The sequence below is a fragment of the Durio zibethinus genome, chromosome 5 (assembly GCF_047325235.1).
Source record: "Durio zibethinus cultivar Kanyao isolate XHJ-2024 chromosome 5, ASM4732523v1, whole genome shotgun sequence".
In the NCBI taxonomy this organism is placed as follows: Eukaryota; Viridiplantae; Streptophyta; class Magnoliopsida; order Malvales; family Malvaceae; genus Durio; species Durio zibethinus.
In genome coordinates this window covers 11,741,049-11,756,362 of record NC_143166.1, presented here as the reverse complement: position 1 = coordinate 11,756,362, position 15,314 = coordinate 11,741,049, and positions in this window count along the sequence as shown.

The following is a 15,314-nucleotide window of genomic DNA, read 5'->3' as shown; positions in this document are numbered from 1 at the left end:
CCAACGAAATGAACGTGCGGGCGCTCAGCCGGCCAGAGGGGCTAGATGCACAAGCCGGGGATCGGTTGGGTCCCCCTCTGTGTGCTGCTGATCTTGCTACCGCAACCCTCAGTCCAGTCCGATCTTAGACTGGGAATGAACTCCGTATGCCTAAGCCAATCGACGAAAAGAGCGGGCGGGCGCTCAGCTGGCCAGAGGGGCGAGATGCACAAGCCGGGGATCGATCGGGTCCCCCTCTGTGTGTTGCCGATCTTGCTGCCGTAACCCTCGGTCCGATCCGATCTTAGACTGGGAATGAACTCCCTATGCCTAAGCCAATCGACGAAACGAGCAGGCTGGCACTATGTCAGCCAGAGAGGCGAGATGCGCAAGCTGTAGATCGATAGGGTGGTAGGTGGGTTTAGGCACATCTTCATATTTCTGCATGCCAATGCCATTTTTATGGCTTGTAAATTCATACAATGGTACCTTAAGCCTTCACGTGAAGTTTCTTGGCAAGATGATTCGTTTTTTATTTTTCACGATTTTCTGAAACTTTTTGTGGTTCAGGATTTTTTATAATTTTTTCAGAAGAAGTTTTGGTCCCAAACTTGGTAGACGTGATCCTTGTATTTTTCTTGTCATGCACAAAAAAATTCACCTAAAAACTCGAAGTGTACAAGATTTTGGGACCATTTGAAAAAAATGTCCCCATTTCAGACACTTTATTGGCTACTGGCAGCAAACCTGTTAAATCTCAAAATGCTCTTTAAGGGGGTGTGAGTTCTCGAGGTTAGATGAGGGATAGGGGGCCAATATAAGGGCTAAGTACCAGCACCCATCGCACATCATGTGCACACACACCCCGGCCCCCCCGATCGTCGGAACCCCAATGCCATCGGTCAGGTTCTCCGGTGATGCTCCAACGATGATGCCCCTACGAAGAAAAATGCGGCACCAACACATGCTCGAGCCCAGCAAGTGCTGTCGCAACCCTCAGTCCGGTCCAATCTTAGACTGGGAATCAACTTCGTATGCTTAGACTGGGAATGAACTCTGTATGCCTAAGTCAACCCATGAAACGAGCGTGTGGGTACTCAGTTGGCTAGAGGGGTGGGATGCGCAAGTCGGGGATCGATCGGGTCCCCCTCTGCGTGCTGTTGATCCTGCTACCACAACCCTCGGTCCAGTCCAATCTTAGACTGGGAATGAACTCCGTATGCCTAAGCCAACCGACGAAACGAGCGGGCAGGCGGGCACTACACCGGCCAGAGAGATGGGATGCGTAAGCCATGGATCGATAGGGTGGTAGGTGGGTTTAGGCACATCTTCATATTTCTCCATGCCAATGCCATTTTTATGGTTTGTAAATCCATACAATGGTCCCTTAAGCCTTCACGTGAAGTTTCATGGCAAGACAACTCGTTTTCTATTTTTCATGATTTTTGAAACTTTTTGGGGTTCGGGATTTTTTAAAATTTTTTCGGAAGGAATTTTGGCCCCAAACTTTTTAGACGTGATCCTTGTATTTTTGTTGGCATGCATAAAAAAATTCAGCTAAAAACTCGAAGTGTAGAAGATTTTGTAACCATTTGAAAAAAGTGTTCCCATTTCAGACACTTTAATGGCTACTGGCAGCAAACATATAAAATCTCAAATGCTCTTTAATGGGGTGTGAGTTCTCAAGGTTTGATGAGGGATAGGGGTCCAATATAAGGGCCAAGTACCAGCACCCATTGCACATCATGTGTGCACACCCCCCGGGCCCCCCGATCGTCGGAACCCCAATGTCGCCGGTCAGGTTCTTCGACGCTGCTCCGGTGATGGTGCCTCGGCAAAGAAAAATGCGGCACTACCACATGCCCGAGGCCAGCATGTGCTGCCGCAACCCTCAGTCCGGTCCGATCTTAGACTGGGAATGAACTCCATATGCTTAGAATGGGAATGAACTCCGTATGCCTAAGTCAACCCATGAAACGAGCGTGTGGGTGCTCAGCCGGCCAGAGGGGCGGGATGCGTAAGCCGGGGATCGACCGGGTCCCCCTCTGCATCCTGGCAATCCTGCTGCCGCAACTCTCGGTCTAGTCCAATCTTAGACTAGGAATAAACTCCGTATGCCTAAGCCGACCGATGAAACGAGCGGGCAGGCGGGCACTACACCGGCCAGAGAGACGGGATGGACAAGCCGTGGATCGATAGGATGGTAGGTGGGTTTAGGCACATCTTCATATTTCTATGTGCCAATGCCATTTTATGGCTTGTAAATTCATACAATGGTCCCTTAAGCCTTCACGTGAAGTTTGATGGCAAGACGACTCGTTTTCTATTTTTCACGATTTTTGAAACTTTTTGCCGTTCAGGATTTTTTAAAATTTTTTCGAAAAGAGTTTTGGCCCCAAACTTGGTAGACACGATCCTTGTGTTTTTCTTGGCACGCACAACAAAATTCAGCTAAAAACTCGGAGTGTACAAGTTTTTGTGACCATTTGAAAAAAGTGTCCCCATTTCAGACACTTTAATGGCTACTGACAGCAAACCTGTCAAATCTCAAATGCTCATTAAGGGGGTGTGAGTTCTCGAGGTTTGATGAGGGATAGGGGGCCAATATAAGGGCCAAGTACCAGCACCCATCGCACATGATGTGTGCACACCCCCCGGGCCCCCCGATCGTCGGAACCCCAATGTCGTCGGTCAGGTTCTCCGATGATGCTCAAGCGATGGTGCCTCGGCAAAGAAAAATGCGGCACCACCACATGCTCGAGCCCAGCATGTGCTGCCGCAACCCTCGGTCTGATCCGATCTTAGACTGGGAATGAACTTCGTATGCTTAGATTGGGAATGAACTCCATATGCTTAGACTGGGAATGAACTCCGTATGCCTAAGTCAACCCACGAAACGAGCGTGTGGGTGCTCAGTCGGCCAGAGGGGCGAGATGCGCAAGCCGGGGATCGATCGGGTCCCCCTCTGCATGGTGGCGATCTGCTGCTGCAACTCTCAGTCTGGTCCAATCTTAGACTAGGAATGAACTCCGTATGCCTAAGCCGACCGATGAAACGAGCGGGCGGGCAGGCACTACACCGGCTAGAGAGACGAGATGCGCAAGCCGTGGATCGAGAGGGTGGTAGGTGGGTTTAGGCACATCTTCATATTTCTGCATGCCAATGCCATTTTTATGGCTTGTAAATTCATACAATGGTCCCTTAAGCCTTCACGTGAAGTTTCATGGGAAGATGACTCGTTTTCTATTATTCACAGTTTTTAAAACTTTTTACGGTTCGGGATTTTTTTAAATTTTTTTCGATGGAGTTTAGGCCCCAACCTTGGTAGATGTGATCCTTGTATTTTTTTTGGCATGCACAAAAAAATTCAGCTAAAAACTCGAAGAGTACTAGATTTAGTGACCATTTGAAAAAAGTGTCCCCATTTCAGACACTTTAGTTGCTACTAGCAGCAAACCTGTAAAATCTGAAATGCACTTTAAGGGGGTGTGAGTTCTCGAGGTTTGATGAGGGATAGGGGGCCAATATAAGGGCCAAGTACCAGCACCCATCGCACATCATGTGTGCACACCCCCCGGCCCCCCGATCGTCGGTCAGGTTCTCTGGCGATGCTCCAACGATGGTGCCCCGACGAAGAAAAATACAGCACCAACACATGCCCGAGCCCAACATGTGCTACCACAACCCTCGATTTGGTCTAATCTTAGACTGGGAATGAACTCCATATGCTTAGACTGGGAATGAACTCCGTATGCGTAAGTCAACCAACGAAACGAGCGTGCGGGTGCTCAGCCAGCCAAAGGGGCGGGATGCGCAAGCTGGGGATCGATCGAGTCCCCCTCCATGTGCTGCCGATCCTGTTGCCGCAACCCTCAGTCTGGCCTGATCTTAGATTGGGAATGAACTCCGTATGACTAAGCCAACCGATGAAATGAGCGGGCGGGCGGGTGGGCGGGCACTATGCTGACCAGAGAAACGAGATGCCAACCCGTGGATCGATAGGGTGGTAGGTGGGTTTAGGCACATCTTCATATTTCTGCATGCCAATGCAATTTTTATGGCTTGTAAATTCATACAATGGTCCCTTAAGCCTTCACGTGAAGTTTCATGGCAAGACGACTCGTTTTCTATTTTTCATGATTTTTGAAAACTTTTTGAGGTTTGGGATTTTTTAAAATTTTTTCAGAAGGACTTTTAGCCCCAAACTTGGTAGATGTGATCCTTGTATTTTTGTTGGCATGCACAAAAAAATTCAGCTAAAAACTCGAAGTGTAAAAGATTTTGTGACCATTTGAAAAAAGTGTCCCCATTTCAAACACTTTAATGGCTACTGGCAGCAAACCTGTAAAATCTCAAATGCCCTTTAAGGGGTGCTAGTTCTTGAGGTTTGTTGAGGGATAGGGGGCCAATATAAGGGCCAAGTGCCAGCACCCATCGCACATCATGTGCGCACACCCCCACGCCCCCCCCCGATCGTCGGAACCCTAATGCCGTCGGTCAGGTTCTCCGACGATGGTGCCCCGACGAAGAAAAATACAGCACCAACACCTGCCCGAGCCCAGCATTTGCTGTCGCAACCCTCGGTCCAATCCGATCTTAGACTGGGAATGAACTCCGTATGCCTAAGTCAAGCCATAAAATGAGCGTGCGGGTGCTCAACTAGCCAAAAGGGCACGATGCGCAAGTCGGGGATCGACCGGGTCCCCCTCTGCGTGCTGCCGATCCTCCTGCCGCAACCATCGGTCCGATCTAAACTTAGATTGGGAATGAACTCTGTATTCCTAAGCCAACCGATGAAACGAGCAGGCGGGCAGGCGGGCAGGCACTATGCCGGCCATAGAGACGGGATGCGCAAGCCGTGGATCGATAGGGTGGTAGGTGGGTGTAGGCACATCTTCATATTTCTACGTGCCAATGCCATTTTTATGGCTCATAAATTCATATAAGGGTCCCTTAAGCCTTCACATGAAGTTTCATGGCGAGACGACTCGTTTTCTATTTTTCACGTTTTTTGAAACTTTTTAGAGTTCAGGATTTTTTAAAACTTTTTCGAAAGTAGTTTTGGCCCCAAACTTGGTTGATGTGATCCTTGAATTTTTGTTGGCATGCACAAAAAAATTCAGCTAAAAACTCGAAGTGTACAAGATTTTATGACCATTTGAAAAAAGTGTCCCCATTTCAGACACTTAATGGCTACTAGCAGTAAACCTGTAAAATCTCAAATGCTCTTTAAGGGGGTGTGAGTTCTCGAGGTTAGATGAGGGATAGGGGGCCAATATAAGGCCATGCGCCAGCACCCATCGCACATCATATGTGCACACCCCCCTCGGCCCCACCGATCGTCGGAACCCCAATGCCGCTGGTCAGGTTCTCCGACGATCCGCCGGTGATGGTGCCCCGACGAAGAAAAATACGGCACCAACAAATGCCCGAGCCCAGCATGTGCTGCCGCAACCCTCGGTTCGGTCTAATCTTAGACTGGGAATGAACTTCGTATGCTTAGACTGGGAATGAACTCTGTATGCCTAAGTCAACCCACGAAACAAGCGTGCGGGTGCTCAGCCGGCCAGAGGGGGGATGCGTAAGCCGAGGATTGGCCGAGTCCCCCTCTACATGCTGTCGATCCTACTACCGTAACCCTCGGTCTGGTTCGATCTTAGACTGGTAATGAATTCCGTATGCCTACGCTAACCGACGAAATGAGCAGGCGGGTGGGCGGGCACGCACTACGCCGGCTAGAGAGACGGGATGCGCAAGCCGTGGATCGATAGGGTGGTAAGTGGGTTTAGGCACATCTTCATATTTCTGTGTGCCAATGCCATTTTTATGGCTTGTAAATTCATACAATGGTCCCTTAAGCCTTCACGTGAAGTTTCATGGCAAGACGACTCGTTTTCTATTTTTCACAATTTTTGAAACTTTTTGGGGTTCAAGATTTTTTAAAATTTTTTTGGAAGGAGTTTTGGCCACAAAATTGGTAGACATGATCCTTGTATTTTTTTTGGCATGCACAAAAAAATTCAGCTAAAAACTTGAGGCGTACAAGATTTTGCGACCATTTGAAAAAAGTGTCCCCATTTTAGACACTTTAATGGCTACTGGCAGCAAACCTGTAAAATCTGAAATGCTCTTTAAGGGGGTGTGAGTTCTCGAGGTTTGATGAGGGATAGGGGGCCAATATAAGGGCCAAGTACCAGCACCCATCGCACATCATGTGCGCACACCCCCCCGGCCCCTCCGATCGTCGAAAACCCAATACCGACGGTCAGGTTCTCCGGCGATGCTCCTACGGTGGTGCCCCGGCGAAGAAAAATGTAACACCAACACATGCCCGAGGCCAGCATGTGCTGTCGCAACCCTCGGTCTGATCCGATCTTAGGCTGGGAATGAACTCCATATGCGTAAGTCAACCCACGAAACAAGCGTGCGGGTGCTCAGTCGACCAGAGGGGCGAGATACACAAGCCGAGGATCGACCGGGTCCCCCTCTGCGTGCTACCGATCATGCTGCCATAACCCTCGGTCTAGTCTATATGCTTAGACTGGGAACGAACTCCGTACGTCTAAGTCAACCCACGAAATAAGCGTGCGGGTGCTCAGCCGGCCTGAGGGCCGGGATACGTAAGCCAGGGATCGGTCAGGTCCCCCTCTGCGTGCTACCGATCCTGCTGCCCCAACCCTCGGTCTGGTCTAATCTTCGACTGGGAATGAACTCCGTATGCCTAAGCCAACCGACAAAACGAGTGGCCGGGCACTACGCCGACCAGAGAGACGGGATGTGCAAGCCGTGGATCGATAGGGTGGTAGGCAGGTTTAGGCACATCTTCATATTTCTGTGTGCCAATGCCATTTTTATGACTTGTAAATTCATACAATGGTCCCTTAAGCCTTCACGTGAAGTTTCATGGCAAGACGACTCGTTTTCTATTTTTCACGATTTTGAAAACTTTTTACAGTTCGAAATTTTTTAAAATTTTTTCGGAAGGACTTTTGGCCCCAAACTTGGTAGACATGATCCTTGTATTTTTCTTGGCATGCACAAAAAAATTCAGCTAAAAACTCGAAGTGTACAAGATTTTGTGACCATTTGGAAAAAGTGTCCCCATTTCAGACACTTTAATTGCTACTGGCAGCAAACGTATAAAATCTCAAATGCTCTTTAAGGGGGTATGAGTTCTCAAGGTTTGATGAGGGATAGGGGGCCAATATAAGGGCCAAGTACCAGCACCCATCGCACATCATGTGCGCACACCCCCCAGCCCCCTGATCACCGGAACCCCAATGCCTTCGGTCAGGTTCTCCGACGATGCTCCGGCGATGGTGCCCCGGTGAAGAAAAATGCGGCACCAACACATGCTCGAGCCCAGCATGTGCTGCCGTAACCCTCAATCTGGTCTGATCTTAGACTGGGAATGAACTTCGTATCCTTAGACTAGGAATGAACTCCATATGCCTAAGTCAACCCACGAAACGAGCGTGCAGGTGCTCAGCTGGCTAGAGGGGTGGGATGCATAAGCCAGGGATCGGTGAGGTCTACCTCTACATGCTGCCGATCCTACTGCTGTAACCCTCGGTCCGGTTCAATCTTAGACTGGGAATGAACTCCGTATGCCTAAGCCAACTGACGAAACGAGCGGGCGGGCGGGCGGGCAGGCACTACGCCGGCCAGAGAGACGGGATGCGCAAGCCGTGGATCGATAGGGTGGTAGGTGGGTTTAGGCACATCTTCATATTTCTGCATGCCAATGCCATTTTTATGGCTTGTAAATTCATACAATGGTCCCTTAAGCCTTCACATGAAGTTTCATGGCAAGACGACTCGTTTTCTATTTTTCACGATTTTTGAAACTTTTTACGGTTTGGTTTTTTTAAAATTTTTTTGGAAGGAGTTTTATCCCCAAACTTTGTAGACGTGATCCTTGTATTTTTTTTGGCATGCATAAAAAAATTCAGCTAAAAACTCGATGTGTACAAGATTTTGTGACCATTTGAAAAAGTGTCCCCATTTCAGACACTTTAACGGCTACTGGCAGCAAACTTGTAAAATCTCAAATACTCTTTGAGGGGGTGTGAGTTCTTGCGGTTTGATGAGGGATAGGGGGCCAATATAAGGGCCAAGTACCAGTACCCAACGCACATCATGTGCACACACCCCCCCGGCCCCCCCGATCGTCGGAACCCCAATGCCACTGGTTAGGTTCTCCAGTGATGCTCCGGCGATGGTGCCGCAGCAAAGAAAAATGCGGCACCAACACATGCTCGAGCCCAGCATATGCTACCGCAACCCTTGGTCCAGTCCAATCTTAGACTGGGAATGAACTTCGTATGCTTAGATTGGGAATCAACTCCATATACCTAAGTCAACCCACAAAACAAGTGTATGGGTGCTCAGCCGGCCAGAGGGGCGGGATGTGCAAGATGGGGATTGGTCAGGTCCCCCTCTACGTGCTACCGATTTTGCTGCCATAACCCTTGGTCTGATCTGATCTTAGAGTTGGAATGGACTTCGTATGCCTAACCCAACCGACGAAACGAGCGGGCAGGCGGGCGAGCGGGCACAGTGCCGGCCAGAGAGACGGGATGCGCAAGACGTGGATCGATAGGGTGGTAGGTGGGTTTTGGCACATCTTCATATTTCTGCATGCCAATGCCATTTTTATGGCTTGTAAATCATAGAATGGTCCCCTAAGCCTTCACGTAAAGTTTCATGGCAAGACGACTCATTTTCTATTTTTCACGATTTTCAAAACTTTTTATTGTTTGAGATTTTTTAAAATTTTTTCAGAAGGAGTTTTGGCCCCAACTTGGTAGATGTGATCCTTGTATTTTTGTTCGTATGCACAAAAAAACTCAACTAAAAACTCGTAGTGTACAAGATTTTGTGACCATTTAAAAAAGTGTCCACATTTTCAGACACTTTAATGGTTACTGGCAGCAAACCTGTAAAATCTCAAATGCTCTTTAAGGGGGTGTGAGTTCTCGAGGTTTGATGAGGGATAGGGGGCCAATATAAGGGCCAAGTACCAACACCCACCGCACATCATGTGCGTAAACCCCCCCCGGCCCCCCGATCATCGGAACCCCAATGCCGCCGGTTAGGTTCTCCGGCGATGCTCTGCCGATGGTGCCCCAACGAAGAAAAATGCGGCACCAATAGATGCTCGAGCCCAGCATGTGCTATCGAAACCCTCGGTCCGGCCTGATCTTAGACTGCAAATGAACTCCATATGCTTAGACTAGGAATGAACTCCGTATGCCTAAGTCAACCCATGAAATGAGCGTGCGGGTGCTCAGCCAGCCAGAGGGGCGGGATGCGCAAGCTAGGGATCGATCGGGTCCCCCTCTGCGTGCTGCTGATCCTGCTACCGCAACCCTCGATCTGGTCTGATCTTAGACTAGGAATGAACTCCGTATGCCTAAGCCAACCGACGAAACGAGCGGTGGGCGAGCGAACAGGCACTACGTCGGCCAGAGAGACAGGATGCGCAAGCTGTGGATCGATAGGGTGGTAGGTGGGTTTAGGCACATCTTCATATTTCTGCATGCCAATGCCATTTTTATGGCTTGTAAATTCATACAATGGTCGCTTAAGCCTTCATGTGAAGTTTCATGGCAAGATGACTCGTTTTCTATTTTTCATGATTTTTGAAACTTTTTACAGTTCGGGATTTTTTAAAATTTTTTCGGAAGGGGTTTTCGCCCCAAACATGGTAGACGTGATCCTTGTATTTTTGTTGGCATGCACAAAAACATTCAGCTAAAAACTCGATGTGTACAAGATTTTGTGACCATTTGGAAAAAGTGTCCCCATTTCAGACACTTTAATTGCTACTGGCAGCAAACCTATAAAATCTCAAATGCTCTTTAAGGGGGTGTGAGTTCTCAAGGTTTGATGAGGGATAGGGGGCCAATATAAGGGCCAAGTACCAGCACCCATCGCACATCATGTGCGCACACCACCCCCGACGCCCCCGATCATCGGAACCCCACTGCCGCTGGTTAGGTTCTCTGGCGATGCTCCGATGATGGTACCCCGACAAAGAAAAATACGGCACCAACACATGCCCGAGCCCAGCATGTGCTACCGCAACCCTCGGTTCGATCCGATCTTAGATTGGGAATGAACTCTGTATGCTTAGACTGGGAATGAAATCCATATGCCTAAGTCAACCCACGAAACGAACATGCGGGTGCTCAGCCGGCCAGAGGAGCGGGATGCGCAAGCCGGGGATCGATCGGGTCCCCCTCTACATGCTGTTCATCCTATTGCCGCAACCATCGGGCGGGTACTAAGTCAGCCAGAGAGACGGGATGCACAAGCCGTGGATCGATAGGGTGGTAGCTGGGTTTAGGCACATCTTCATATTTCTATGTACCAATGCCATTTTTATGGCTTGTAAATTCATACGATGGTCCCTTAAGCCTTCACATGAAGGTTCACGGCAAGACGACTCGTTTTCTATTTTTCACGATTTTTGAAACTTTTTACGATTCCAAAATTTTTAAAATTTTTTCAAAAGGAGTTTTGGCCCCAAACTTAGTAAACGTGATCCTTTTGTTTTTGTTGGCATGGACAAAAAAATTCAGCTAAAAACTCGAAGTGTACAAGATTTTGTGACCATTTGAAAAAAATGTCCCCATTTCAGACACTATAATGCCTACTGGCAGTAAACCTATAAAATCTCAAATGCTCTTTAAGGGGGTGTGAGTTCTCGAGGTTTGATGAGGGATAGGGGGCCAATATAAGGGGCAGGTACCAGCACCCATCGCACATCATGTGCGCACACCCCCCGGCCCCCCCGATCGCCAGAACCCTAATGCCGTCGATCAGGTTCTCCGGTGATGCTCCGACAATGGTGCCCCGGTGAAGAAAAATGCGACACCAACACATGCCCGGGACCAGCATGTGCTGCCGCAACCCTCGGTTTGATACGATCTTAGACTGGGAATGAACTCCGTATGCTTAGACTGGGAATGAACTTCGTATGCCTAAGTCAACTCACGAAATGAGCTTGCGGGTGCTCAACCGGCCAGAGGGGCAGGATGCGCAAGCCGGGGATCGACCGGGTCTCCCTCTGCATGCTACCGATCTTGCTGCCACAACCCTTGGTCTGGTCAAATCTTAGACTGGGAATGAACTCCGTATGCCTAAGCCAACCGACGAAATGACTAAGCGGGCGGGCGGGCGGGCACTACGCTGGCCAGAGAGACGGGATGCGCATGCCGTGGATCGATAGGGTGGTAGGTTGGTTTAGGCACATCTTCATATTTCTATGTGCCAATGCCATTTTTATGGCTTGTAAATTCATACAATGGTCCATTAAACCTTCACGTGAAGTTTCATGGCAAGACGACACGTTTTCTATTTTTCATGATTTTTGAAACTTTTTGCGGTTTGGGATTTTTTAAAATTTTTTCGGAAGGAGTTTTGGCCCCAAACTTTGTAGACATGATCCTTGTGTTTTTGTTGGCATGCACAAAAAAATTCAGCTAAAAACGCGAAGTGTACAAGATTTTGAGAACCATTTGAAAAAAGTGTACCCATTTCGAACACTTTAATGGCTACTGGCAGCAAACCTGTAAAATCTCAAATGCTCTTTAAGGGGGTGTGAGTTCTCGAGGTTTGATGAGAGATAGGGGGCCAATATAAGGGCTAAGTACCAGCACCCATCGCACATCATGTGTGCACACCCCCCGGCCCCCCGATCGCCGGAACCCCAATGCCACCGGTCAGGTTCTCCGGCAATGCTCCGGTGATGGTGCCCCGACGAAGAAAAATACAGCACCAGCACATGCCCGAACCCAGTATGTGCCAATGTAACCCTCGGTCCGGTCCGATCTTAGATTGGGAATGAACTCCGTATGCTTAGACTGGGAATGAACTCCATTTGCCTAAGTCAACCCACGAAACGAGCTTGCTGGTGCTCAGCCGGCCAGAGGGGCAGGATGCGTAAGCTGGGGATCGGTCGGGTCCCCCTCTGCGTGCTGCCGATCCTGCTGCCACAAACCTCAGTTCGTTCTGATCTTAGACTGGGAATGAACTCCGTATGCCTAAGCCAACTGACGGAACGAGTGGGCGAGCGGGCACTACGCCGACCAGAGAGAAAGGATGCGCAAGCCGTGGATCGATAGGGTGGTAGGTGGGTTTAGGCACATCTTCATATTTCTATGTGCCAATGCCATTTTTATGGCTTATAAATTCATACAATGGTCCCCTAAGCCTTCATGTGAAGTTTTGTGGCAAAACGACTCGTTTTCTATTTTTAATAAGTTTTGAAACTTTTTACGATTCGAGATTTTTTAAAATTTTTTTGGAAGGAGTTTTGGCCACAACCTTGGTAGACGTGATCCTTGTATTTTTGTTGGCTTGCACAAAAAAATCAGCTAAAAACTCAAAGTGTACAAGATTTTGTTGCCATTTGAAAAAAGTGTCCTCATTTCAGACACTTTAATGGCTACTGGCAGCAAACCTGTAAAATCTCAAATGCTCTTTAAGAGGGTGTGAGTTCTCAAGGTTTGATGAGGGATAGGGGGCCAATATAAGGGCCAAGTATCAGCACAAATCGCACATCATGTGCGCACACCCCCCGGCCCCCCCCGATCGTCGGAACCCCAATGCCATCGGTCAGGTTCTCCGGTGATGCTCCGGCGATGGTGCCCCGATAAAGAAAAATACGGCACCAGCACATGCCCGAGCCCAGCATGTGCTACCGTAACCCTCGGTCTGATTCGATCTTAGACTGGGAATGAACTCCGTATGCTTAGACTGGGAATGAACTCCGTATGCCTAAGTCAACCCACGAAACGAGCGGACGGGTGCTCAGCCGGCCTGAAGGGCGGGATGTGCAAGTCAGGGATCGGTTGGGTCCCCCTCTGCGTGCTACCGATCCTGCTACCGTAACCCTCAGTCTGATCTGATCTTAGACTGGGATTGAACTCCGTATGCTTAAGCCAACCGACGTAACGAGCGGGCGGGTGGGCACCACGCCGGCCAGAGAGACGGGATGCGCAAGCCGTGGATCGATAGGGTGGTAGGTGGGTTTAGGCACATCTTTATATTTCTATGTGCCAATGCCATTTTTATGTCTTGTAAATTCATACAATGATCCCTTAAGCCTTCACGTGAAGTTTCAAGCCAAGACAACTCGTTTTCTATTTTTCACGATTTTTGAAACTTTTTGCGGTTCGGGATTTTTTAAAATTTTTTTGAAAGGCGTTTTGGCCCCAAACTTGGTAAATGTGATCCCTGTATTTTTGTTGGCATGCATAAAAAAATTCAGCTAAAAATTCGAAGTGTACAAGATTTTGTGACCATTTGAAAAAAGTTTCCCTATTTTAGACACTTTAATGGCTACTGGTAGCAAACCTGTAAAATCTCAAATGCTCTTTAAAGGGGTGTGAGTCCTCAAGGTTTGATGAGGGATAGGGGGCCAATATAAGGGCCAAGTACCAGCACCCATCACACATCATGTGCGTACACCCCCTTGGGCCCCCGATCGCCCGAACCCCAATGCCGTCGGTCAGGTTCTCCAGCGATGCTCCAGCGATGGTGCCCCGATGAAAAAAAATACGGCCCCAGCACATGCCCGAGCCCAGTATGTGCTGCCGCAACCCTCGGTCTGGTCTGATCTTAGACTGGGAATGAACTCCGTAAGCCTAACTCAACCCACAAAACAAGCGTGCGGGCGTTCAGCCGGCCAGAGGGTCAGGATGCGCAAGCCAGGGATTGGTCGGGTCCCCCTCTGCGTGCTGCCGATCCTGTAGCTGCAACCCTCAGTTCAGTCTGATCTTAGACTGGGAATGAACTCCGTATGCCTAAGCCAACCGACGAAACGAGCGGGTGGGCGGGCGGGCACTACGCCGGCCAGAGATACGGGATGCGCAAGCCATGGATCGATAGGGTGGTAGGTGGGTTTAGGCACATCTTCATATTTTTATGAGCCAATGCCATTTTTTATGGCTTGGAAATTCATACGATGGTCCCTTAAGCCTTCACATGAAGTTTCATGGCAAGACGACTTGTTTTTTATTTTTCACGATTTTTGAAACTTTTTACGATTCCAAATTTTTTAAAATTTTTTCGAAAGGTGTTTTGGCCCCAAACTTGGTAAATGTGATCCTTGTATTTTTGTTGGCATGCACAAAAAAATTCAGCTAAAAACTCAAAGTGTACAAGATTTTGTGACCATTTGAAAAAAATGTCCCCATTTTAGACACTTTAATGGCTACTGGCAGCAAACCTATAAAATCTCAAATGCTCTTTAAAGAGGTGTGAGTTCTCAAGGTTTGATGGCGGATAGGGGGCCAATATAAGGGCCAAGTACCAGCACCCATCGCACATCATGTGCACACACCCCCCTGGCCCCCCCGATCGTCAGAACCCTGATGCCGCCAGTCAGGTTCTCCAGTGATGCTCCGGCAATGGTGCCCTGGTGAAGAAAAATGGGGCACCAGCACATGCTCGAGCCCAGCATGTGCTGTCGCAACCCTCGGTCCAGTCCGGTCTTAGACTCGAAATGAACTCTGTATGCTTAGACTGGGAATGAACTTTGTATGCCTAAGTCAACCCATGAAACGAGCGTGCGGACGCTCAACTGGCCAGAGGGGTGGGATGCACAAGCCAAGGATCGACCGGGTCCCCCTCTGCATGCTGTCGATCCTGCTGCAATAACCCTCGATCCGGTCCGATCTTAGACTGGGAATGAACTCTGTATGCCTAAGCCAACCGAAGAAATGAGCGGATGGGTGGGCACTATTCTGGCACATCGACTCGTTTTCTATTTTTCACGATTTTCAAAAATTTTTACGGATCAAAACTTTATAAAATTTTTTCTGAAGGATTTTTCACCCCAAACTTGGTAGACGAGATCCTTGAATTTTTGTTGGAATGCATAAAAACCTGTAATGGCTACCGGCAAAAAACCTGTAAAATCTCAAATGCTCTTTAAGGGGGTGTGAGTTCTTGAGGTTTGATGAGGGATAGGGGGCCAATATAAGGGCCAAGTACCAACACCCACCGCACATCATGTGCGCACACCCCCCGACCCCCCCGATCATCGGAACCCCAATACCATTGGTCTGGTTGTTTGACAATGGTGCCCCAGTGAAGAAAAATACGGCACCAGAACATGCCTGAGCCCAGCATGTGCTGCCACAACCCTTGGTCCGATCTGATCTTAGACTGGGAATGAACTCCGTAGCCTAAGTCAACCCACGAAACGAGCGTGCGGGCGCTCAGCCGGCCAGAGGGGCGGGATGCACAAGCTGGGGATCGATCGAGTTCCCCTCTGCGTGCTGTCGATCCTGCTGTTGCAACCCTCAGTCCGGTCTGATCTT